Below are 7913 nucleotides of genomic sequence, written 5' to 3'. Positions count from 1 at the left end.
ACATTTTAGTTCAATTTTTTTTTAAAATTTTTTTTGTATTTTTCTGAAGCTGGAAACAGAAAGGCAGTCAGACTCCCGCATGCGCCCGACCGAGATCCACCCGGCCCGCCCACCAGGGGGCGATGCTCTGCCCATCTGGGGCGTCGCTCTGTTGTGACCAGAGCCACTCTAGCGCCTGAGGCAGAGGCCATAGAGCCATCCCCAGTGCCCGGGCCATCTTTGCTCCAATGGAGCCTTGGCTGCAGGAGGGGAAGAGAGAGACAGAGAGGAAGGAGAGGGGGAGGGGTGGAGAAGCAGATGGGTGCCTCTCCTGTGTACCCTGGCCAGGAATCGAACCCGGACTTCCGCCCACCAGGCCGACGCTCCACCACTGAGCCAACCGGCCAGGGCTAGTTCAATATTCAAAAACCTATTTTCCCAAATTATTTACCCATGAAACTCATTCTTCATAAAATGACTATAAATATCTCACAAAATTTTAGTGTTTCATGGAGGAGCATTTTATTAAGTATATTACTTATGTTAAAACAGAAAGTACCAAGGCTTTTTTTGGTACTGTGGTGGCGCAGTAGATAAAGCGTCAACCTGGAAATGCTGAGGTTGCTGGTTCAAAACCCTGGGCTTGCCTGGTCAAGGCATATATGTGAATTGATGCTTCCTGCTCCTCCCCCCTTCCCTTTCTCTCTCTCTCTCTCTCTCTCTCTCTCTCCTCTCTATAATGAATAAATAAAATCTTAAAAAAAAAAGTACCAAAAAAAAAAAGGAAGAAAGAAAGTACCTTTTTAGCCTGGTTTATTAATATATATTTTTATTAGAAATGAGTATTGAGTATTCTCTAGTGTCTTTTTTCAACACTGAGATGATGTACTTAACCTACACTTATGATGAGCAGATTTACATTTTAATTACTTCTGCATTTTAAAATAAACTCTGAATAAGCTGTAGGCTTTTTTTTAATAAATAAATTTTTATTAATTTTAATGAGGTGACATCAATAAATCAGGGTACATATATTCAAAGAAAACATGTCCAGGTTATCTTGTCATTCAATTATGTTGCATAGCCATCACCCAAAGTCAGATTGTCCTCTGTCACCTTCTATCTAGTTTTCTTTGTGCCCCTCCCCCTTCCCCTCTCCTTCCTTCTGTCCCCCCCCCCCATAATCACCACACTCTTGTCCATGTCTCTTAGTCTTGTTTTTATGTCCCAACAATATATGGAATCATGCAGTTCTTGTTTTTTTCTGATTTGCTTATTTCACTTCGTATAATGTTATCAAGATCCCACCATTTTGTTGTAAATGATCCCATGTCATTATTTCTTATGGCTGAGTAGTATACCCTAGTGTATATGTGCCACATCTTTATCCAGTCTTCAATTTTTTTTTTACAGTGATTAAAGCCTTTAAGCAAACTCTTGGCCAATACAGCAAGAATCCATAAAAGAGTAGTGTCCTTAACATGTTCACCAAGTCCAAGTTGGCACCAACACCATTCCAAATCCCTGCAAATGCAACCCAACTCCAGTTCAGTCTGTTAGGAGCTGTCACAAGGAGCAGGAGTCCAGGAAAAGTCCACCTCCAGGAAAAGTCCGCATGGCACTGGAATTGTTGTCACAATTCCATACTTTGCAGCTCACATCCAAGTCCCAATGACCGCTGCTTTTAGCTGGTAATGATTCAGATAGACTGGAAAAGCCATCTGCAGCATGTGTGGATATGGAGCTTCTGTTCTCCTGTGCCTGGAGAGATGAGACCAGGTTGCTTTTTCCTGGAGCTCTGTGACTGTGGCATGGTAAAGAGAACGTTGGGATACACTAAGCTGGGTGGCAAAGGTAGATTCATAATACAAGTTGGAAAAAGGGGGAAAGAGAGCTCTAAATTAGGAGTAGGTCCCAGCCTGAAATATGAGTAAGGCATTGAGGTAGGAGGAATAAAGGAAACACTATATATTAAACAAAGCAGCAGAAAATAGGACTATCAACACCCACACCAGAGATCTTCTAGGGAAGAATAAAAAACTTGACTATTCAGGCAAGACATAATTAAGTGGCCCTTGTGCAAATGAGATCAGTTTACCTGCTTCTTGGAAGAAATACCCTAGGCTCGTCCACAGTGTTGTAGATGGGGCTGATGGCCTTGGGCACCTTCAGCCTTCAGTGGCAAATTCCACATTCTGGGCAAGGTTAGGTCATAGGTGGCTGGAGTAGGGCTGGAATAGACTGAACCCTCCCTTAGAAGAGCGAGGGGGAAGCCTACCTTCCAGTGTCCCTTTTTCCTCACAGCAAAGGCATGTAAGCCTGGCAGGCTTTAGTTCAATGACCTTCCTTTCCACTATTGAAGCAGGACCCAGATGGAATCTTATGCGATCCCTTTGGGGCATTGGAGCCTTTAAGGGTGTATCCTAAAAGCTGGTAGTTCCCATGATCTCTATTGGGCTTTTTCTGCCTCTTGGTACCTTAAAAGCCATGCTCAGAAGATCTTGCTGAGGGGTTTGAGGATCCCCATCTGCCTATATAAATCTTTTCTGTATATCTGGAGCTATTTGGAAAAAGACAAAACAGTGTTATTAGCTGGATCAAATAAAAGAAGGTACAAGTTTGCAGGAGAAAAAGATTTGTCATCTCCTGTTCATCAGCATTCAAAAGAAATTTAAAAAATTTTAAGTAAAAAGCATGATATGATAGACCCATAGGAGTTCCAGGATATGACTACCCCCTTTTAAATTTTTTTAAATTGACCTTAAAATATTTGCTGGGTACACTTTAATAATACCTTGACTTTAAAGATTGTAAGAAATACCCCTAATTCGAAAGGTTTGACAAAATACAGGAAATGCTTTTGCTACATATGCAGGAGCATTGTCAGTTTAACCAGTTTAGGAAATCCATGCTTAGCAGCATCTCCTGTTCTGACAGAGGTTACTATAAACCCAGAATAGGTATCCACTGTAACGTGGACATAGGACTGTTTGCCAAATGAAGGTATATGAGTAACATCCATTTGCCAAAGTTGTCCTGGTAGGGGTCCTTGAGGGTTAACTCCAAATGAAGGGACAGATTGTAGTATAGGACCCCTTGGACAGGATTTACCAATCTGCCGTGCTGCTTCCTGAGAAAGTTGAAACTGTTTATACAGGGCTGCAGCATTCTGGTGATGAATAGTATGAGACTGAATTGCTCGCCTGTCATGGTTGCTCCAAATAATTTTCTTTTGGGTAGCTTGATCAACAAGGGCACTCCCTTGTGCTAAAGCTCCACGGAGCATGGATTCAGCTCGAGTATATCCTATAAAACATGGAGTTCTATGTTGACATACAAGTCTTCGAAGAAGGAGGAACTGCTGAAATAGTTCATCAGCAGTTGTTCCTAAGACAGCAGTCTTTATAGTGGAAACAACCATAGTAAATATTTGCTGTCTGTATATAGATTAAAGGAGGAATATGGCAAATGCTGAAAAGCCATGATAATGGCATATATTTCTAGTCTTTGAGCTGATTTTAAGTTGACTGTTTCATTATAAAGTTGTCCATTGATTTGCAAAAGCAATTTGCCATTTAGTGGAAGTTTCCCAGAGCCATTGTTGTTAATCCTTTGAAAAAAGGAACAACAATAATTTTGAGGCTAAAAAGCTATAAACTGTAAGGGTCGCCTATGCCCCTTGATAATCCAGGAGGTGACAATTTCAAGATATGGAAGTGTATTCCATGGCCTACTAGATGGTTCAATGTGCCCAAGCTGTAGCTGCTCTTGTATCAATTGAGCAGCTGCCCTAAGTTTCTCCTGAGAAAGGGGCCATTGGTCTACCCATACAGGATTATCTGATTTCCAAGTAATTGGTTCTGCACAATGCATTATTGGGGTAGCAGGAGCTACCAAGGCCCCTATGCTAAATTTTGATATCCTAATCCACACCTCCTGGTATTGAGTGCCACTTCTATGGGGGTGAGAATTCCTCGATGTTCTTTCCCTAGTCCCTTAGTGGGCAAAAATCCCAGATCAAGCATCTGAGTACTGACTAAACCATTAGGACTGACAAGCAACGCTCCCATATTTTTCAAAACATCTCTACCTCACTAATTAACTGGCCATCCAGGGAGCACAAAAGGCTTAAAAAAATCCAGAATGACCTTCTTAATCTTCCCAATGTAAAATACTAGAACTTTGTTGAGGGGATTTACTCTGCCCTATACCTTGTAATTCTGTGGCTGCTGCATGAGTGGGCCAGGAAGGAGGCCAATGTAGCTTAGTAATAACAGATACATCAGCTCCAGTATCTAAAAGTCCTTTAAATTTATGCCCATGTATTTTTAATTCCATTTCAGGGCGTTCCTGACCAATTTTTTAAAATCCAATTGGCAAAATCAGAGGAGCCAAATCACCAATTTTCTTGGGGCCCCTTTTGCAGGATGTGGCCTGAGAAGCAGAATTAGCATCCTTATACTATTCTTCTAATTGCCTGAATTAGCCATGAGACAAATTCTTTTTTTTTAAATTAATTTTAATGGGGTGACATTGATAAATCAGGGTACATATGTTCAGAGAAAACATCTCTAGATTATTTTGACATTTGATTATGCTGTATTCCCATCACCCATGTAGGCTTTTTTGTGATATTGAATGTTGCCATAATTTTTTCAGTCCTATCTATAGTTATTGACCTAATTCAGCTCTCTGGTTTTATTTTTTTCTGAGTCATTATCTTTGTTTTTCTTGAAAAGTGACTATTTCATTATATATATTTTATATATATGCATTTCAGGAGAGGAGGGGGAGTCAGACTCCCACATCTATCCTGACTGGGATCCACCAGCAAGCCCACTAGGGGGCAATGCTCTGCCCATCTGGGGCACTGCTCCATTACTCAGCAACCGAGCTCTTCTTAGTGCCTAAGGCAGAGTCCATGGAGCCATCTTCAGCACCCTGGGCCAACTTGCTCCAATCCAGCCATGGCTGCAGGCGGGGAAAGAGAGAGAGAGACAGAGAGAGAGAGAGAGAGAGAGAGAAGGAAAAGCGAGGGGGAGAGGGGTGGAGAAGCAGATAGGCGCTTCTCCTGTGTGTGCTGACCAGGAATCAAATGCAGAACGTCCACTCTGGGCCAACGCTTCACCACTGAGCCAACCGGGCAGACCCTCATTGAAACATTAATAGTGGCAGTATTTTTATAACTTTAAAAGTACTTTAATAACTTTAAAAAGCCTCCCTTTTAAAATACCAATGTTATTAATGGCCATATTTTTTCTTTTTACACTTCCAAAATGCCAATTTTTTCAATATTGTCAAAAACCAGCTTATTAATATGACAATACCTTACCAATTTATTATTTTAACAATTTTCTTTTTAAAACTGGTTTTCTAATTCTTTTGTTATCTTCAATAATATCTCATAATTACAATTAGTATATTTTGTTCTTCATTTCTGACTACTTCATATAAATATTTGGCTTATATTCATTATTTTAAAAGATTTTTATTCATTTTAGAGAGAGAAAGGAGGGGAGCAGCAGGAATCATCAACTCATAGTTGCTTCCTTCATGTGCCTTGACCCAGCAAGGCCAGGGTTTCAAACTAGGGACTTCAGCATTCTAGGTCAATGCTTTATCCACTACACCACCACAGGTCAGGGCTTTTCTTTCTTACTTAATACATTTTCTTCTATTGCATGGTCTGTGCCTTACAATTTAATATATAGGTTTTTCATTGTCATTACATTCTAGTGTATACAGACAGTCCCTAAAATGTTTCAATTCAGGATTTTCCAACTTTATGATGAAGTGAAAGTCATAGGCATTCAGTAGAAACTGCACTTCAAATCTTGACCTTTTCTGAGCTAGCAATAAGCAGTACCAAACTTTCTCAAGAGGCTGGGCAGTGGCAGAAAGCCACAGTTCCCAGTTGTTAGATTCAGGGAGTACTGATATTCTGGGGCTGCCAAGAGTGTAACTATTGAAGGAACAGGGAGTGCTGATATGGCCCCTGTGAGACTGAGAACAAAGAAGGTCAGAGACCCTTATCAGAAGTTTATGTTTGAAATTCACCACTAAGCTAAAACTGGTCCCTGTTGCTATGCTGGCCCCTGTTGCTATGCTGCGTGCGACCTCCCTAGCCAATAGGTAAAGTGCCACATCTGCTTCTGTAATATGCTTGCTCACTTAGGATATATAAGGACCTGACTGTAAGCGCCAGGCGTGGCTTCCGTTTGCAGCTCCTCGTGAGCACGGTGTCTCCGGACATCTTGGGAGTTCGCCCCTGCGCAGGTTAAACCGGCCAATAAAGTAACATCTTAACTCCTGAAAGTCTCCGATGTTTGTTCTCGTTCCTGGCCAATGCAACACCAGTCAGTGAAGCAATCATGAGGGTAAACAACTAACTGATACTCTACCCTGTAGAGTCTAAACAGTACCTTGTTGTCAGGTTCTTTGGATATTTTGTTCTGAGCACACTTAAGGTAGTGTAGGCTAAGCTATGATGTTTGGTAGGTTAGGTATATAAATGGGTTTATCTGGGTGTAACCCCACCATGACTTGGGAATCATCTTTAATTGCAATTTCACTTTCTGTTTAAACTCAAAGGTGATCTATAAAGGTACTTTAACATGAAAATATTCTACTTTTGTTTTTTCAGGGGGTATACTTTAGTTATTAATTTTCAGATATACTTGATCATGTATCTTTCCTTGTCCAAATTTAGCTCATCTTTTTAGGTCTAACATATTATATATACACTCTCCTTGGAGAAGCCTTTTCTCTACTCTGCCTGTTCACTCCATTCTCTAAACCTTTAATATATTTCACTTTATATATACACCCCAGTGTTTATACATCTTTTGCTTTCCCTTGCTAAACCCTCACCCTCAGGTTATTTTGTTCCTTTGAAATTTGCAGCTCAGTACGCTGTGAGTTTTCCCAGCAAGATTCCATTTAATGAACAAGTATTTGAACACCTATGTACCAGTGTAATGCCCGTGGCTGAGGTCAGACAGGGTGAAGGTGACATTGGATTCCGGCAGACAGTAGAGAAACTGAGGAGCTGGAAAGCATTGGGCCATTGCCATTTAAGAGTCTCACAAGAGGGACAAGCACACAGGCAGGGGAAACCACCTGTCAGGCAAACAAACAACAAAATGCCCCCTCACAGCAGCAGGCAGGCAATAGGTGCACCCGGGACTCCCCCCAGCTCCCATCAGGCTATGCACATGTGCCTGTCAAATACGCATTCAACAAGCACAGAACTTGCAGCTGGTAACCCCGCAAGCAAGCCTGACACAGCTGCCCCACAACCAGGCATTGCATTACACACTAAGAAGAACATTCCTGGCCTTGAAGAAATTCAGTCTACTAGAGATAAACAAGTAAATATATTCAGTATCAAGTGAGCTTCAAGAAACTTGATTTGGTACTGGAGATAACATCATGTATATAAGCAGCTTGCAACACTGGAAAATAAAGGATAAAGCGAACAAATCCCTTCAAAGTAGAAAGGGGAGCTAAGGGCGGGTTAAGTATAGCTTCACCATAAAGAGGCTAATGATAAAACCTAGTAGTTATCCAAGTCGTATACGTATACTGTATATAATCCACAGACCTGCCTCAGAACCACTAGGGCAGTCTGTAAGGTGAAAAGAAATGCAGATTGACACCTACTGGCATCCAAATGGGGGAAAGAGACGTTTAAATCTGCGTTTTAAACAAACTCCTCATGTTCTTAGGCCTTCCAAGTTTTTAGAATGCAGAGGAACTAAACTTCGCAGCCCTCCTCCCTGAACTACTCTTTCCAATTCGGGGAGCTGGCCGCAGCGTGCCCCTGCTCCTCCCTCGGAGCAGTCGGGCCGACCTCCGGACACTCGTCCCCAAGGGACAGGCCTCCTCACACAAAGCCAGGCCCAAAGACCCACCGAATCGCCACGCAAGAACTC

This window comes from Saccopteryx bilineata, chromosome 4, assembly GCF_036850765.1.
Source record: "Saccopteryx bilineata isolate mSacBil1 chromosome 4, mSacBil1_pri_phased_curated, whole genome shotgun sequence".
NCBI classification, from domain to species: Eukaryota; Metazoa; Chordata; class Mammalia; order Chiroptera; family Emballonuridae; genus Saccopteryx; species Saccopteryx bilineata.
Note: the sequence above shows the minus strand (reverse complement) of the source record.